We start from the raw sequence: 17,294 nt of genomic DNA, 5'->3' as shown, positions 1-17,294 counted from the left end.
AGCCAAGAAGGATTTTGAGGGGCAAATAGTCAAAGCACCATTATCACACTGGTCACATTGAATTCATGCAGTATTTATACCTCACCTGATGCTTGTTGAGCTGCTCCAGATTACTTTTGATTAAGGTGCCATGTGACATTCTGAAGATGTCATGGCTGTGGCTTACCCCCCTCAGTAATTCAAATAATAAAAACAGCCATCAGTGCATATGTGAGAGATATCAAGTACAATGATGACAACCACTGACTGTTAGCTGGATCTATTCCTTGGGTGGATGTGGCATCTGTTTTAACAGCTTAATCCAAACAGAAACCCTGCAGTGTGATGCTGCTTGTGCCTTTCAGGACCATGGACAGCTCCAACAACCCTTTCACTCCTTGTGGGTCAGGTGAGGTATCAGGTACTTGTACAGGGTCCATGCTAATCTTCTCTGTTTCATTCCAATTTTAGTATATGTGCTGCCGAAGTGAGTGCATAGGTATCAGGTATTTGCTTTGGATTTTCTGCAAAAAGAACCCAGAGGCCGACCAAATGGAGCCAAACACAAAATTGTGTTTATAAATGAAGTATAAAAGTTTCTGCTCCCCTGCTGGAATCTGCCATGGGAATCCTAAATGGGGCCCAGAGTCATGATAGCAATAAACCAACTATAAATAAACCAATCTCTCTTATTTTTTGTTCAGCTCAGCAGGTTATGCCCCAGAGCCAGATTAACAATTAGGCCTAGTAGGCACTGGCCTATGGACCCCCATGCCTTTAGGGGCTCTGGGCCAGCTCCCCCCCCCCATTTTCTCCTTGCTTGCAGCCCTACCAGCCTGCACACACAACCAGCAACTGAGCTGCTCTTTGCCCAACTTGCCTGGTGTGGCTGCTGCTGGCACAGTTGCCAAGTTTGCCTCTCTCTGCCTCTCCACTGCAGCTTAGTAAAAGGGGCTTTTAAGAAGGTGCCTGCAGGCTGTAGCAGGGGCCATGGGCAGTGAGGTGGGTGCTCAAACTCTGAGATAATTTGCAAGGGGCCCCCTAAAATTTTGACTGCCTAGGGGCCTCCACAGGGTTTAATCTGGCACTGTTATGCCCTACCCTTTTTTCCACCCTCTTGTCTGATAAAATTGGCAAGGGTCTAAACCAGGACTTGGGTGAATGGGATTTTGGGCACCAGAGGATTTTGATGAACTCTGTTATATGAAGCCTCCTTACTCCATTTGACATAAAACAAATGAACATTTTTTTAAAGGGACTTCCTCTGGCTCACTGGCATGCTGTGTAATGCTTTTTTGCTTATTTCTCTTTGAATCTAGCCAACTGGTTTGGAGGGGGGGGAGGGAGAGATTATATTGTGATTGCTTGTTTTGCTCTTTTATGTCTCAGATTCCTGCCCAAGTAAGATCAATGTCCACCAAGAAGAACAATAATACTACCTAAATGTTGAATAATGAGTGTCTGTGAGCTCTTCAAGATACAAAAGGTCAGAAATGTACAATCCTAAGCAGGTCTGCCCAAAATCCTATTCAATTCTACTCAGTGGGACTGACTGCCATGAAATTGATTGCACTGCTAGAGTACTAAAACTCTAGAGCGTAGTCCTCCACTGTGGTTTCATTCATGTATGTGTTGTCCAATGTCATGGCTCAACAGATGCTGGTATAGCTCTGTAGTCAGTCTCTGTCTCTCTCTCTCTGTCTCTCTCTGTTTCTGTCTCTCACTCACTCTCTCAGCCTGGAAACAAAAAGAACATTGAAATACAGCAACTGTTAGGTAGAAAATGGTCACTTCAGAACAAACTATGTTGCCGTACTTTAACTAAAGCTGCAGTCCAAGAAAATTGGTGTCGTAATTGAATAAAAACTTCAGAGTTTAATTCCCCAATGCTCTTGTTTATTTCCTCCATCTGCTAGAAAATAGCCCTCCCCTCCTGCCCCTGGCCAGAACAATGGAAACATATTCACTAATCAGGAGAGTTCCAGAATACTGCCTTTTTTAAATATTTTAAAGCCTTGCTGCAGTATTCCTAAATTTACAGTGCCAAAGAGTCCCATCTAGTGATGCCATTACTTTAATCTATTCCTTTCCCCCAGTTGCCTGGTTGTGCTTGGAACAGAGATAGTGCTGGTGCATTCTTTGTCCAATTTAATAGTCCCCAGCACTTTGCTAAAACACTGCAGTGGATCAATTGGAGTTAATTATTATACAAGATTAAACAGCAAATAAGTACAGTACATCAAAGTAATGCAAGAAGGGTGCTGCCTTAACAACACAAAGGGAACAAATTTCAAACTTAAGTCCAGAGCTATCCTTAACTTACCCCACTGCATCTGATGCTACGGCATCAACTGGTAGATAAAGATTTCCTGTAGCTGAAGATAGGCAGTGATAGGAAGACAGTCTGAAGTCATCAAGAACCCACCTCCCAATTGGTTGATGAGCGAGCAAGTCTGACCTAAACCCTTCATAGTGGTCAAAAAGCATCATCTGACTTGCTCTGATTTATTGATTCAAAGAAGTTTTCTTAGCTGATCTTCCTGCAATTCCATCCTGTGGGTAGATCAACGTGTTGGTGTATTAGCTGAAATTCTACCTGGTATCCCTCATGTCACCAGTTTAAAACACACTACAAGCTTCAAGGCTGATAGTGACTTGGGAGGTATAGATAATACAGTACAGATACAACTTTAATCTCTCCTCAGAAGCCACACTTTTTAGTGGTTTTTAGCTCAAGATGGGTGGCCATGTTAGTCTATCTGTAGTGGTAGAAAAAAGCAAGAGTCCAGTAGCACCTCAAAGGCTAGCAAAACGTGGCAGGGTATGAGCTTTTGTGAGTCACTGCTGACTTCTTCAGTAGTTTTTAGTTTCAATTAGGGATAACCAGGGGTAGAATTCTAGCAGGAGCTCCTTTGCATATTAGGCCACACACCCCTGATGTAGCCAATCCTCCAAGAGCCTACAAGGCTCTTTTTTGTAAGCTCTTGGAGGATTGACTACATCAGGGGTGGCCTAATATGCAAAGGAGCTCCTGCTAGAATTCTACTCCTGGGAATGACCAGATTCCCCTAGCTCTGTCCTTTCTTCTCCTGGGAATTCAATCCAATGATACTCCAACAAAGTTCTCAAACGTGGAGAAATAGAACTATGTGATATAGTATTAATATTACATTTGGGAATATGATAGTAAAACTATTTTAACTATGATGTTGTGCTACATTAGATATCCCAAGGATGTATTTTCCCAGTGATATCTGAATCTCAGCTATGCATACTGCACAAACTCAGAAGACAATTTCTCCAATACCCATACTTGGTGGACACCAGGAAACTGTGGGAAAGCTACAGAGGCACTTTTGCTCCAATCCCTAAATTGAGGAGTTATGGAAATTCATGACTATAACACTATAAAATAAACGTGCTTCAGGAAAGATGCAGAATTTCAATTTGGTTTCCCAGATCCTAGTCTAACACTCCAGCAAAAGAAAATGCTTTGGATTCATCATCTGAAATTCCATGTATTGATTTGATGAGCAATCATAGGAAGGGAGACTATGATTCAACCACAAAATCTGGTTGTATAGGATTTTATGAACACACTTACATTCAGTCATATGAACAGTTAACTATTACCCGGCATTTTCACCAGTCGTGACTGAGTTTTGAAGTCCAGTTGGCCTCAGCTGCCTGGTTTTATTATTCCTGATTCCCTAGTTTTGCTGTTGGTTATATTGCTATTGTTATTTTTATTGTTGCTTTATTGCTGATTGCCATTATGCTGCTTCTCACTCTTCTGGTGCTGTTGGAATTTTATCCTTTTGTATATTTTCTGCTTTAAAAATGTTTGTATATTTATCTGTTGTATTCAATTTGTAGCCTGCTGTCCCTGGGACTGGCTCAGAGCAGGTGACAATAGGAATATGTATTTATGGATAAGATTTCAGAGAACATACTGTTACTGTAATCGCACCAATTTTACACCAAATGTATGGCAAAATTCCATAACTCCTTTTTTTATGCTTCAGAATCTGATACACCAGAATTAGATATTCCCAGGGCTTTTTTTTTAGCAGGAATGCACAGGAACGCAGTTCTGGCCAGCTTGGTGTCAGGGGATGTGGCCTAATATGTCAGAAATTTGTTTATGTTTAATTCGATTTATACCCCACCCTCCCTGCCAAGGCAGGCTCAGGGCGGCTTACATCAAAGTCATAGTGTACTATGATCACAGGCATAAAACAATAAAACCACTTAAATATATAAGTTAAAACACATAGATTAAAACAGTATACAGCTTGGTGCTAACACATTAGATGTTCCTCATAGTTCCAGGATGGCGGTTATTCCAGAATTCTCCTACAGTAGGTTGAAGGCCTGCTGGAAGAGGATGGTCTTACAGGCCTTGCAGAACTGAGTGAGGTCCCACAAGGCCCTAACCTCTTCTGGCAGTTGATTCCACCAGGACAGGGCTGCCACTGAAAAGGCCCAATCCCTGGTGGTCACTAATCTTGCCTCCCTCAGCCTGGGGATCACTAGAAGATGTTGGGATCCAGATCTTAGTACCCTCTGGGGAATGCGTGGGGACAGACGGTCCCTCCTGTAAATGGGTCCTCGGCCATACAGGGTTTTAAAAGTAATAACTAGCACCTTGTAACTAATCTGGTATACTATTGGTAGTCAGTGCAGTTCCTGCAGTGCTGGCTGTATGTGCTCCCACTTGGGCAGCCCCAATAGCAGCCTAGCAGCTGCATTCTGCACTAGCTGGAGTTTCCAGGTTTGCGACAAAGGCAGCCCCAAGTAGAGGGTATTGCAGTAGTCAAATCAGTTGTCAGGTCGTGACTGTTGAGGAAGGGAACCAACTGTTTCACCCGCCTTAGATGAAAAAAGGTGGATTTTGCAGTTGCTGCTATTTGGGCCTCCATTGACAGGGAGGTTCCAACAGCACCCCCAAGCTTCTGACCTTGGGCGCTATTGACAGTGGTGCCCTGTCAAAGGCTGGTAGGGGGATTTCCCTCCCCAGGCTGCCGCGACTCAGGCAAAGGACCTCTGTCTTCATCGAATTCAGCTTCAGTCGGCTCAGCTTAAGCCAACCAGCCACAGCTTTCAGCGCTTGATCCAGGTTTTCTGGGACAGTGCCAGGCTGGCTGTCCATCAGTAGATAGAGCTGGGTGTCATCAGCATACTGATGGCAACCCAGCCCATACCTCCGGACAATCTGGATAAGGGGTCGCATGTAAATGTTAAACAGCATTGGGGATAGAACCACCCCCTGAGGCACACCGCAATTATGCAGGTGTCTCTGGGACGACTCTCCCTGAATTGACACCCTTTGTCCCCGACTGCATAGGAAAGAGGAAAGCCACTGTAAGTCTAGCCCCTGAATCCCTGAGTCAGCGAGGCGGTGGACTAGCAACTGATGGTCGACTGTATCGAATGCAGCCGATAGATCTAATAACACCAGTACCGCCAAGCCACCTCGATCCAGATGTGGCCTAATATGCAAATCAGTTTTTGTAGAAAAAGCCCTGTGTGAAACAATGGTGATGTTGGGGGGTGGGGCCTAATATACAAATGAGTTTCTGCTGGGCTTTTCTTACCCAAAAAGCCCTGGATAATCCGGAAAGGTATAAATGTATAGCTTTTTTAAAACAGGAAACTGAAATGTTATTATATGTTTATTGTTATTTATAACTTACAATGCTTTTTGTCTGCCCTCATGTTCCGTGTTGTTTAAAGTTATTTGTACAAAATTTAAAAAATAAATTGTTTAAAATAAACATACAAGTAAAGGCTTTCTAAATATAGCATATAATTACACAAAAACCATAAACACAGTAAAATCAATGAGACAATTTCTATAAAAAAATCAAGATGGCATATAAGTTCATATGGGGGATGGCATGCAGAATGACTAAGAAGGGAAGAAGAGGGAAACGGGGGAAAGGGAAGGCAGGAAGCTGCCCTGAGGGTTTTTTTTTAAGGCAGGTTATATATCTTGTAAATAAAATAAGGAAAATATGCTAAGTATGCACTTTCCCCCTCCCAACAGGTCTTTTGGAAATTGAATTTTGATTTACAACAGTGATGTTGTGACTATTTTGTGTTTGGAGCAGTATTGCCCTATTTATCAGTTATTTGTTTGGGGCTTTATAATAATTGTTTTAATGAGTATCTTGAACTTTTAAAACATTATTAGCATTTTTTTTAAAAATGTCAGATGCTTTTGAATTTTGTATGAAAAATGGAAATGAAAGTTGTATGAACAAAGACAGGTTATATAGTGATGTTTCTGAAATTCTGAAATAATTATTTGGTCTTGATTCTATTGTTCTCTCCTGTGCATAGTTGCTCCCCCTCCCATAAACATTTCTCCAAAGAACTCAGGGAAGTATATGGGTTGGATCCTACCAGGTTTTCTACTAGTAAGACAGGAGGAAGGAATCCTTCTTGATCACACGCACACAAAAAGCAACAAAAGAGATGGTGGGACCTTTGTGGAATCAGGTGAGAACATACAATAAAGAGAGTAGGAACCATCCTCAGATGATTCATCTTTTCCCTATTATGTTCTCACAACTACCCTGTGAGACAGGTTACACAGAGGGTGTGTGACTACCCCAAGGTCAAGAAAGCCTGCGATTTGAACATGAGTCTTCTAAATCCTAGACCAACACTCTCACCTCTAAACTCTATTGGCTCCCTGAAGTGGAACTAATGCAGGAGAAGTTCTCCGTTGTTCCTTTTTTATTTACAAAGTTTCTTCTAATAAGAGTCTTGTGCATACACAGTTCCCTCAGCTTATTTGTATCTTGTTCTTTCTTTCATGTTACCAATGTGCATGTGTATAATTGTATTAGTTAATGTCACACTAGGACTGGATAAATCATTATCTCAGACAAAATTAATAATATATGTGCATCTAGATAATCACAAAAAAGCAGTTTTGGTGTGCAGTCTTGTTAGTTGCAACAAGACTTGTTTTGTGTAGCGCTTTACTAGAGCTCTGTGTTTTATTCATAAGTTTACTGTATTCTTAATGAAGGCAAGAAGGTATACACTAAAGGGACGGTTGTGAAATCTACAGCAAAAGCAGATGTTTTAATTCCAGAATTAATATTTAAAATACTTTTGGTTAAACTAATTAAGAAGGAAGTGAAATGCAGCACGGGGAGAAATTCTAGCACAATAAAGGATGCAAAAAGGGAATTCCTGTCATCACTAAAGTTAAAGAAACTGGTCCAAAGTTACAGGGTTGGATCCAGACTAAACTGGCAATTTTCACCAATTCTTGACTGCAGACCTCTTCTGCTCTGGTCATTCCTCAGGGTCTCCCAGAAGCAATGGTGAGTAGACATCAGTAAACTGCCATGGGGGATGGGTATGCAGGAAAGTTTAGTTTGGATGTTGGAGAATTTAATCTGAGTCCAAAACATTCAGTGTAAATGACTCAAAATGAGCTTTCAAATGGAACAGTTCTGTGTGCTTCCAGTGTCCAGAAGTAGCAACGTAGCCAGCATTCAGTAGTTGTAGTCCTAGTGTACCATCAGTTGCAATCTATTTAATAAGAAAATGCAATGCCCACTTGAACAAAAAAGATTTTTTTTGGTAACATGTACTTTTAAGAAAACCTCTCTGTTTCCCCATTGGTTAGCTCAGGGGTGTCAAACAGAGGGCTGCTATCAGGCCCCCGAGCAACTGGCTGTCCTTTCCCCTCTCTCTTGATTCCTTCTATATAACAGCTTGCTTTGCAAGGCTTGCTCAATAAAACAGGAGGTACAGAGCAAAGCCTTTATTTTCTCCTTTGGCTGAGGCTCCTCTCTTGTGGGGGAAGGGGGGAGCAACAGCTTGCTTTGCCATGATCTCTCAATTGCACAGCAGAACTACTGAGCCAAGCCTCTCTTCCTTGTATTGGCTGAGGCTCCGCCCCCTCTTGGTCCCCTGGGGAAGAAAGGAAAGAACCAGAGCTTCCTTTGTCCAGTTCCCTGGATCTCATGGGAGAGATACAAATAAAGCACCTTTAAGACCAACGAGTGCTAATGTTTTAAGCATGTTTTATTTTGTATGTTTGTTTGTATCCTTTAGAAAGTTTATATCTCCGTTATCTAAACTTAAATAGGTACACATATGGCCTGACTCAACATGGCTTGGCCCAACGTCTCATTTATATCAGATCTGGCCCTCATAACAAATGAATTCGACACCCCAGGGTTAGCTTGTTAGAAAGTGGAAAGAAATACCTTTCTTTCTTTCTTTCTTTCTTTCTTTCTTTCTTTCTTTCTTTCTTTCTTTCTTTCTTTCTTTCTTTCTTTCTTTCTTGCTTTCTTGCTTTCTTGCTTTCTTCAAAAGTAAAAATAAACAGTTTTCAAACCAGTATTCATAAAAGTCCAGTTAATTGAGATACAGCTTAAAATTAATGCCACCACTAATTAGATAATATATTTGATTATTGCTGCTTTAATTAAAACCCTAATTGACTTTTCATCACTTACCCTGTTGCTGGTGCTTCGAGCAATTACATCCATACATTTCTTGTTAATTTCATCCAGGGGCATTTCATGTATGGACTGCCCTGATGCTCAAAACATTCAAAACCTCAATATTCATCCCACATGTGAGGAAGTATGTAAGTAAAGCATCATACATTTTGGATTTTAGTTTAATTTATGTTTTGCTTTCCAAGTAATCATATTGTGTGCTAGTTAATCCTGCAGCCAATGTCAGTTGCACTGAATTTCAAGGCTCCTAAGAATGTGTATAGTTCCCATGGCTCATGCACTGTGGCTATGAGCTACCAAAGGAAGGGGGGAATGGGCTGCACCCAGCAATATGCCAACAGAACAAAAAGGAAAAAATGCCAGGTGATAGATGATTGATTCTTTATTTTACAAAGTCCATACATGTTTCCGTATGCAAACTTCATCAGGGGGGATCAGAGCATTCACCAAGTGCTGGAACTGTCTGCTGGAACTGCTATGGATAGTTCCACTTAGGGTTGGGCATGAACCAGATTACAAACTGAAATTCATCATGTATCAAGTCTGGTTCATGGTTCATGAACTTTGGTCCATGCCATCCCATCCCCATGAGCCCCCACAAACCTCTCAGATGCTTCGTGTGGTTCATGTTAGCAGACACGCTAGTGCCATTGGTGGGGCTTGGAGAAGGTATTTTTAAATCTCTTTAAATGTGTTCTCCACACTGCCACAGTGCTACCCACAAATGATTTGAGAAGGCATTTAAATGGCTTCCCATTTCACTTGTGAGTCACATCACCACAACGGCAGGGCACAGCTTGCAAAAGCCATTTAAAGCCAGGTGAATTTGCCACTTCTGGGTGAATTCCAGCTTGGTGCCTGCTTGCAAAAGCCATATAAAGGGAAAGTTCCCTTTATGTGGCTTCTGGAAGATCTCCCCCACTTCCATTCTGCAGGCATTGAGGAACCACCTCCAGCAGAAAGGAGGAAGGGAAGATCCACAAACCTGAACTGGTTCATGAAGCAGGGGAGATTCCTCCCAGTTCATGATTTGTGGGACCTCTGAACCGCAAACTGGAACCAACCTCCATTTTCCTAGCTTGTGCCTATCCCTAGTTCCAGCACTAGGTGAATGCTCTGATTCTCCCTGACAAAGCCTGCAAGGCAAAAGACATAGGGACTTGGTAAACAAAAAAATCAATCATCTGTCATCTGGCTTCCCCCCCCCCTTTTTTTTTTTTTTGTTCTATGAGCTACTAACTTGCTACTGAGAAATTTAAAGAAAACAGATTGGCAGTAGCCAGTTTATGAAATAAAATAATTTTGAGTTTTAATTGCTCATGGATAGGGGTGGAATTCTAGCAGGAGCTCCTTTGCATATTAGGTCACACCCCTTTTGTAGCCAATTCTCCTGGAGCTTACAGTAGGCCCTGTACTAAGAGCCCTGTCAGCTCTTGGAGGATTGGTTACATCAGGGTGTTTGGCCTACTATGCAAAGGAGCTCCTGCTAGAATTCCACCCCTGCTCATGGGCAACATGGAAGCTTGAGGGGATCCAAGGGTGTGCTGTTGCCTATGAGGAGCCAATGCTGTCTTAAAAATGAGTGCTATATTTGCCTGTTCCCTCTCCTTGTAAATATGTAAATAACCCAGTATTGCCACACACATACACAAGCGCAAGTCTCCAGTACAGTCTTTCTTCTTACGAACAAACTGACCTAGCAAAGGCCTGTCTGTCAAGTTATTTGCTTTGCGAAGTAGGGAAAGCAGAACATGATCACAGAAAAAAAAGTCAACTAAAATCTTATTATCAAATGAGAGCAAGCAGCTTGTTTTCCCTCTTCAAAATACCTGTTCTGGCCAACCAATGATGCTATAGGCAATTGACTGACTTGTTGGCTCCTTCAGACAGGATCTGCGGCTGACAAAGAATTCACAATTATGGAACTTGATGGGGGGGGGGCGGGGCTGCTGCATCAAGCTGTCCAGTTTTTTGAGGGGTCAGAAAATCTCCGGGCTGAAGAAGATGTCCCTGGATATCTCTCCCAGGCAGAAGAGGCAGCCAGCCAGGGTGGAGGCTGGGAGGAATATAGCTTTCTTCTGTGCCATTTTCCCACTCTGAAATGGCCCCGGAGGCACTGTGTGTTCCATTGCACAGGGGCTGCTTGTGTACTGATGGCCTACATGTGCTGCTCCACAATGGCTCAGGCCCTTACCCTGAGTAGCTGAGAAACAGGCTTGCAACGACTGGCTGGAACATTGCCCAAGCAATAGAAAAGTATCCTTTGGAGGTTTGCTCAGCAGAAAATCACCTCAGGATTTTTGGTCTGAGGCAGGGGGTCTTCGAGAGACGTCTTCAGTATACCAGTCTGAAGTGAAGACAGTGGGCTTAGGCCGGGCAGTTGTAAAACCAACTGGACGAGGGGCTGAGAGCAGCCAGGGTGGCTGAGCTCCTTGTGGGAGACAGAGCTGAGTGAACTCTGTCTGGAAGATGGAGTTTTCAGACAGTTTGAAACTCTCTGAGGGAGATTTTGCCCGTGCATCAGGCAATCTCCAAGTACAAACAAGATCACACAAATACACACTGAGGGGAGAACTGAATTCTGGTGGTCAGCAGGATTGCCCAAGACACAGCCCAGAGGACTAGCTGTGGGGCTGAGACGCATCGGAATTGAGGGGTGCAAGTCCTGAAAGATAGCTAGTGTGAAAGGGTCTGTGAGAGAGAATACTGACACCAGTCAGGAGTTCTCTATGTGTGTGTGGAAGAGTGATTGAAGTTTGTTATTTATATGATTTGGCACTGCCTAAGTTAGAGTAAAACATCTGAAGAAACAGTATTCTGAGTGCCCAGAAGGCACAGACAGCCTGTGTGAAGTAGAGTCTAGTGGGACTCTGAAACCTGCCTGGTTTATTGTTTATTTTAAGGATCTTCTGCCAAAGTCTTATTATATTTTTTATCACAGCCTGGAAAAGTCTCTACTCTCTGTAATTATTTTTTTCTGCCAACTGATTTGCCTTTTAATATTGCCAACTGATTTGCCTTTTAATATTGAACAGTTATAATCAATATTATTTCATCCCCCTCCTTGCCTTTTGTTACCTAATAAATATTTTGTGGTGGTTAAAAACTGTCTGGTGCCAATTATTAAGAGTTTTGACAGGATTTCTGGGAGTGTTACTGAGGGACTGAGGGAAGGTGACCGGGGAGAAATTTAAAGTGGTCACCTCCCGAGTAAAGCCTCTGACTGGGTTTCTCACAGCTCCATTTTTAGTTGGGGAAAAGGCATGGGGGGAATACTGAAGGTCGTTCTCCCCCAGCCACCCACCCACACCTTGGTGCTGATCCGAATCAGAAGAATTGGTCTTTATCCCCTTCTTTCCTCTACCCTAAGAAGTCTCAAAGTGGCTTACAATCTCCTTCCCTTCCTCTCTCCACAACAAGCCCCTTGTGAAGTAGGTGGGGCTGACAGAGTTCTGTGGGAACTGTGACGGCCCAAGGTCACCCAGCAGACTTCATGTGAGGAATCCAATCCAGTTCTCCAGATTAAAGTCCATCGCTCTGAACTACTATGCCATGTTGGCTCTCAGCATGCTTGGGAACCAAGTTCTGTCACAACTAACATTGAAAGTCAGGCCAGCAGAATCCAGACATGTTAAATTTAAAATCCTTCTCATGGCTTAAAGGAAAGGGAAATGGGTTCAGAGGGTATGTATCCCCCCGGGATAACTGCCGGTGTTGTTGGGTCTTAAGTCTCTCTTTCAAACAAACATTTCCTGAGAGGCGTAGGAGGACAGCTTCAATAGTTGCTGACCTCTGTGTAAGCTCCATGGAGCTGAGTCCAGAGATCAACAAATGTTCCTTATTTCATCCCTTGTATTCATTTATATTTCTGACAGCCATTTTGTTTCTCCGGGGCTTTTTTATCCTGTTGGTTCTGCAGATTTGTTTGTGTTGCATATACTTTCTTGATTGGTTTTCTTACACCAAGTTTGTTGGAATTTATATACACTGTGTGTGTCATTTGTACATAGAGCGTACGCATAATGCATAATGCTGATTCATTGATGCACAAGTAGCGTTGAAAAATGCCTGTGCTGTGTGGGGAGAATTCAGTGCGAAGAAACATAAAACAGCATGAAAATAAAGAATAGCAGTTCAGGTCTCATAAGGGAAAATCAAAATCAAAATGGGGATCTTGGGTTAAAAAAGCAGAGACGAAACATTCAGATCCATTCAGACCCTCTGAATGCTTAGAATGGACACTAAAGATGGTGATAGTCTAACTGCTCTTTATGCAGGTGCTAGTTTGCGGCTAACTACTGCTGTTGTAATTGCTTTGTATTTTACTGTTATAGTATTTAATTGTTTTTGCAAATTGCCTTGAAGATTGCTGGATGGAAAGGCAGAATGTGGATCTATTAAACATGAGGTTGGGTCACATATGCATATAACATTAGGCACTGGTGGAAGATTTTTCTCACCTTCTCTCAGCAGTTCTGTAAAGGTGATGCTGGGGCTTGTGGAGGGGGGAACCCTTATAGGCAACAAGTCAGGTAACATTGGCAGCTACAGTGAGGAGGGGGAAGCAGTCAAAATTAGCATTCTCTATTTGCTAGGGGAAGGCAGGAAGGAACCACTTCCACCAGCAGCTTCCACTGCCAAAGTTAAGAAAATCCAATTCATTATACATAGCATTTTCTGGATTAAATTTCTCTCTCTCTCTCTCTCTCTCTCTCTCACACACACACACACATATATATATATATATGCCAAGTGGTGCATTTATATACTCAGTGAGATCAGCACTCTCTAATACTTTTGATGATTTGCATCCTTGGTCCATTCTGTACTTTCTCCTTAATCCCCCTTTATCTTTCTTATTATCAATACAACTATCATGTTTTCTGCAAAGGACTCTCTTTTTTGGAATTAATCAGGATGTTGCTAATCAAACGGCTGGTATTAGCATAGTCTAGTTAATTGTCTCTCCTCTGCATTGTGAGGAAATAACCATTCAGAAACTATGTATTTCTGATTAGTTGAAAGGCTCGACTTGTGGGTTGTTGAGCAAGGGGGCTGCTACTGTTTTCTCCTTTTAAGGCATATTAAGCAGGAAGACACAGCAGAACAAGCATTTCTGGATAACTGTTGCTAGCTAGGGATGGGTAGAGAAGAAGCAAAAAGAAGAGATGGCTGTTGGAATGTTCAGTATCCTCTCTTGCAATTTGAAAAAACAAGTTGGAAAACTATTTTTTTTTAACTGCCTTGTGGATTTTAAGTTTCCTCACTTCTTTTTCTAGTCTTCATTGTCTCCAGTTATCTAAATTTGGAATTTGTCTTTGCAGAAAGCACATGGTTTCTGTAGAAAACAGCAGCACTGTGTCTTCTTCTCATGAAATCAAGGATAAACCTTATGCAACATGATGCCACTGCATCGGGAACTTCCCCATCCCCACAAGGGGCAGCCACCAAAGTGGTGCAGGCTTGAAAATGCACAGTGTATTTTGATTTTCCACAATTCTAAACATTTTTTTCTGCACAAAAGTTGCCATGCTGTTGGAGCTGCTTCCGCAGCAGCCAGAAGTGGATTGGGCAGCACCAAGTGATTGCCAGTAATAGGTATCTATGGTCTGACAGCTGCCTGCTGTAAAAAGAAAGTGCCAGGAGTCTACAGGGAAGTCAAGGAGTGGCCAGGGAGCTAGACAGAATCCTTGGTTGGTGTAAAGCCTACTTCATTACCACGTTGAGGTGGAAAGAAGGCAGTGGCAGACAAGAGGAGGGGTCTGTGGATGCCAGACAGAGTGATGAACCAGCACCCACAAAACCAGGAAGGACCCCCAGGGGGAAGAGGCATGGCAAAGTGTCCTCCCACCTTTCAGGATATATGTATAGAGAGAGACTGAGCCTTTTCACATCACCATTCTGAACCGGATGTTATCCATCACTGGCCTGGTTCCGAGTAAGGCAATACAGGGACGGCAACTTCACACAGCAAATGTCCTTTCATTAATGAGCCATTTCTGAAGCCCTGTAGTCATTTTAAACAGTGTTCATTTCTTTCCCTGTCGCTTGTCACTACATGTATGCAATCTCCCTCTGAGGTTTTTTCTTTTCTTTTTAAAAATTTTCTTATGTGAGCATTAAATCGCTAAACAAATATAGCACATCAGTGTCATAGTGGCACCACAGAGATGCCTGGACTCTCAGCCTCCTTTGCTTCGCCTGTCTTCCTTCAATACATGGGGAAAGTGCAAGCATCTTTTAATGCAGAGTTCTTTCATTAAAGTAGTCCCATTGACTTTAGCACATTTACTCTTGTGTCAATCACGGGCAGCTCACAAAGAGCAGAGCTGACCCAGGAAACCCTTTTTCTGCAAAAACAGAGTCCATGGGGGAAAGTTTCGGGGGTGGGGGGAATGTTAACCAGACTACAGAGATCAGTTCCCCTGGAGAAAATGGATGCTTTAGAGGTAGAATGTATGGGATTCTACCCCAATGAGGTCCCTCTCTTCCCCGGGCTCTACTCCCAAATCTCCAGGAGTTTCCCTGCGTGAAGCTAGCTACTCCACCCCCCATCTGTGACAAGGCAGAACTGGCAACCCCTCCAAGCACACTGGATTATTATCAGACTTGTTATCTTTCCTTTTTATGGACTTAAATCAAAACATATTGCATTTACAACTCAATATTTTCAGATTCTCTTGCATTTATGTGTGTGTGTGCATTCTCATTGCAACCCAGGTCTGATAACAATGAAGAAGGAGGAGGAGGAGGAGAAGCATAGAAGAAGAAGAAGCAAAGAAGAAGAAGAGTTGATTTAAAACCCTGTCCTTCACTACTGGAAGGAGTCTCAGAGCAGCTTACAACTGCCTTCCCTTCCTCTCCCCGCAACAGACTCCCTGTGAGGTAGGTGGAGCTGAGAAAACTCTGAGAGAACTGTGACTGGCCTGAGGTCACCCAGCTGGCTGCATGTGGAGGTGTGGTTCTCCAGATTAGATTCCGCCACTCTTAACTTCTACACCACATAAGTGTGTCCCTGGTGGGAGCAGAGCTTGAGCATCTGGCAAGAAGACTAAGGCCAAGGCTGTAAGGCTGTGGGAAAAAATGAGACAAAGGTTAGCAAGGAATTTAAAATGAAGAATTTATATATCAGAACACAAAGCAGTTAATAACGCTGTCTAAAGGATTGCCCACCCTAATATCAACTTGCCTATTACATAGAATGCACATTAAAGGCCTTCCTGTGGAATGTATCACTTTCAGAAATTAGGTGGTTGGCTGCCAGTTTGATTTTGCTCTGTGATGATGCCCAGGTTGTCAAACACCCTCCCAAGTAGGGACGTTACAGAAATTCTCCTCTGCCAAATTTCTCCCTAGATTTTGGAGTTCTAAAGTACTTTTCAAACTGGAAGGGGTATATTAGAAATTCCCTGTATTGCATTTTTAATTTCTAAATTTGGGACCACATGCTGTGCAGCTTCTTACAACTTCAGCTCAATTCATTTGTGTCTTCCCCCTGCCTACATTACTGGTGAATCTGTATGGACTGATCAAACACTGCAATTTTTTTTTAAAGTAAATAAAAACCTCATCATGAATATATGTATTGGGTTTTGTGGGTATTTTTTATTATATCAATGAACAAGAATACATAAGGGCAATGATAAAACACTGTACAAGTTCTTGTTTTATACAGGGCTTTTTTTGTAGAAAAAGTCCAGCAGGAAGTCATTTGCATATTATGCCACACCCTCTGATATCACCATTGTTTCACATTGGGCTTTTTTGCATATTAAGCCACACCTCTGACACCAAGCTAGCTGGAACTGTATTCCTGCTCAAAGAAAGCCCTGGTTATGTATATTTCACAAGGGTTTTTTTGCAGCGTTTTATCAATGTGTATGTGTGCAGTAAATGTAGATGCCACTGAATACAAGGAACTGAACACTATGACAAGTCAGCCATGACATGTTCATGACAAGAACAAGCCAGGATGTTCATGTGCTACCACACTCCTTCTCACCACTCAGTGCCCCAGTTCCCACAAACAACTAGCTAAGATTAAACTTCCTAGTTTTTCACAAGTTGCAAACTGTTATGACTTCAGATGTACTAGTTCTTTAGATGTACTAGTTGACTCCGATTTGGATGTCACAACAAATGGCAGTTAGCTGCAAAGCAGGGCTGTAATCACAAAATTATTCTCCATGTAGCTCTCATCATGGCAGCACAGGTAGAGGCATTCACAATGAAGATGGAGCATCCACATGGAAATTTCCCCTGCATTTTCCTTAGCCCTCAGTGGCTGCATTTCTCCACACACATATACACACACCAGAGCGTGTTTTTAGGACTTCATGCTATAAAATTAGACAATCTATTTTGCAACAATATGCTAGTTCCCAGCTTCCATTAAAAAAAAAAGTCTCCAGCCCTTTTGCTTGCACAGTTATAAGGAGGAATATGCAACCTTTCCCTTATAACTCAACCAGGAAAAAGGCTAGGGAGGTTGTTTTTTTTTTCCAAAAATGAAAGCAGAGAACTAGTACATTGTTGCTATAGATTGGAAATTTGGATGCATCTACTGTACATCCAAATGTGCTTTGGCTGTAATCTTTCTTTTAAAAGTTTGTACTAAGCTGAGCTTGGAAAAGATCACAGCAAAGCAAAGGGAAAGACAGAAACAGCACTAACAGAGGATGACATCATGTGGATGCTCCTGAAAGGAAGCCAGGGTGGAGCAAAACATCCATGTGGAAACAGCCCAGGACGTTTTCCATCTTGAATGAGTGTCTGCAGGGAAGTGGGGTGGAGACAGTGTGCGAGCCTAAGAAATTCTAA

At 42.4% G+C, this 17,294-nt stretch overlaps 1 pseudogene; it reads right to left on the bottom strand.

Moving 5' to 3' along the window:
* Window positions 1-403: 403 nt before the first annotated feature.
* LOC132579783 (U6 spliceosomal RNA) lies at window positions 404-474 on the bottom strand (annotated as a pseudogene).
* Window positions 475-17,294: the final 16,820 nt, after the last annotated feature.

This window comes from Heteronotia binoei, chromosome 11, assembly GCF_032191835.1.
Source record: "Heteronotia binoei isolate CCM8104 ecotype False Entrance Well chromosome 11, APGP_CSIRO_Hbin_v1, whole genome shotgun sequence".
Classification (NCBI taxonomy): domain Eukaryota; kingdom Metazoa; phylum Chordata; class Lepidosauria; order Squamata; family Gekkonidae; genus Heteronotia; species Heteronotia binoei.
The sequence above is the reverse complement of the archived record's forward strand: the minus strand, read 5'-3'. Positions and strand labels throughout refer to the sequence as shown.